Source organism: Aplysia californica, unplaced genomic scaffold (genome assembly GCF_000002075.1).
Source record: "Aplysia californica isolate F4 #8 unplaced genomic scaffold, AplCal3.0 scaffold00085, whole genome shotgun sequence".
Lineage (NCBI taxonomy): Eukaryota > Metazoa > Mollusca > Gastropoda > Aplysiida > Aplysiidae > Aplysia > Aplysia californica.
The window spans coordinates 1,258,813-1,260,615 of record NW_004797355.1 but is presented as its reverse complement, the minus strand read 5'-3'; the positions used below and the strand labels follow the sequence as shown (position 1 = coordinate 1,260,615).

The window sequence follows — 1,803 nt, the reverse complement described above, 5'->3', positions numbered from 1 at the left end:
TCTTTGTTGCTTTCACTATTATTAATATTGTAAAACTCATTGAAAGTGAAAGCAGTGAAAGAGTAGTCTGAACTATTAATAACTTTGTCACGTGCTTGGAAACGTAAAGAAATCCGCTTTCAACGCATTATTATGGGAAATTAATTACATGTACATATTATACTTTCGTCTGGGAATTGAACCTGGGATCTCCTCCTCCAAGTCCAGTACATTACCAATGTTCTTACCGGTTGCTTCTTTGTTGCACAAAAGTTGTAATGTAGTACTGGACATTTACTTTGGGTTGGGCCCTAGACGGTCAGAGAGTAAGTATAAGAACGCATAGGTTGGGCCACGTGTGGATAAGTTCTTTAGTAAAGCCTTTTTTCCTTCTTTTTCTTCTATTCTTTCTTTTTTCATTTCTCCTCCCACTGAATGGAGTGCATGCACTCTGCCATGAAAATGGGATTAGTATGAGGGTTTTTGTAAAGTAGACAAGTCTGACTCATTCCTTTTGATTTTCTGTTTGTTTGTTTGTTTGTTTGTTTGTTTGTTTGTTTGTTTGTTTGTTTGTTTTTTGTTGTTTTTGTCCCTTGCCCATTTCTATGAGATTGACGCCTTCGGTAAAGAGTAGAAAAGGTGCTTTTAGTTTTAGTAATTTAGTAAGAGTTTTACGGCACTTGCAACGCTAAAATGTCATATAAGTGCTGAAGATTAGAGGTGTTTTAAAAGGGTGCTTATTATAGTGTTCAATAGTGTATTACGTATAGAATTGTCACACATAATATGTTAATAATAACTGTTACAAATAAAGATTCAAGGAATACAGATGTATGTCAACGATCTGAGAGCAATGGTTACTGTAGATATGACAGTGGTGGTGGGTGATGATGTTGGATGATGTTTGTGTAATGTTAGCGTTTGTCATTTAACACGAATTTCCTTTTCCAAAGACACAACGTCGGACCAAGCTGACGCTCGAGCCCCCGAAGAGATAGGTCTATTTTGGAAAGAGTTAAATGTGTCTATAAATAACCTAATAATGTTGATAGAGGCGTTAAACATACAATTTTACATGTCAGACCAATCTCTGGTGTCTTTCATATTATTCATTATAGTTCGCTAAGAATACCTTGCACTCGGGGTTTCCTGGTACCCATTTTGCAAATTCAGCATTGACCGGCTGCCTCATATCATAGCAAGTTTCACACCGACACTTTTCTTGTTCTTTATACACACATTGGTTGTCATAGCAACAAGGAGTGTCGCCGTCGGGATCGCACAGCGCCCGGAACCAGTGAAGATTGTGCATCCGACCTTCCAGTTCATCGAACGACACATTTCCTTGGAGAATGAGAAACATAAAACAGAAATCTATCAATCCATCGGTATCATTCAATCAATTTAAAAAGCCGTCCAACCAATGTAACTATCATTCAGTTAAAGTACCCGTTTAATCTTCTATGCAATTAAAAATTTAACTACCACTTAACCAATATAAACATCATCTAATCAAATAACTACCAATAACAAATATGACTAATATTCGTTGCATACATATGTACAGTAAGGTTATCTACTGGTCAACTTATTGAACAATTAGTTCACCAATATAACTATCAGCCAATTAATCTACAGTTCAGTCTAGTTGTGCAATCCACTAATAGTTTTTTAGGGTTTTCAGGGCGAGTGTGTGCATTTAAACTATCATCAGGAAACATTTCAACATTTCGCCGTATTTAAAAAAAGATTATTCAATTATAGATCAGGCTCTTACAATTCCAATTTCTTATCTGTGTTTTTTTTTTTTTTTTACTTGGAGGT

The 1,803-nt window shown here is 35.8% G+C and overlaps 1 long non-coding RNA gene across 1 annotated transcript in view; it reads right to left on the bottom strand.

Moving 5' to 3' along the window:
- Window positions 1–1,148: 1,148 nt before the first annotated feature.
- LOC101859000 overlaps window positions 1,149–1,803 on the bottom strand; it is a 4,182-nt gene continuing 3,527 nt past the window's right edge. Inside the window, exon 3 of the long non-coding RNA XR_001184711.2 lies at window positions 1,149–1,323. This is a non-coding gene — a long non-coding RNA (uncharacterized LOC101859000). The remainder of the gene's footprint in view (window positions 1,324–1,803) is intronic.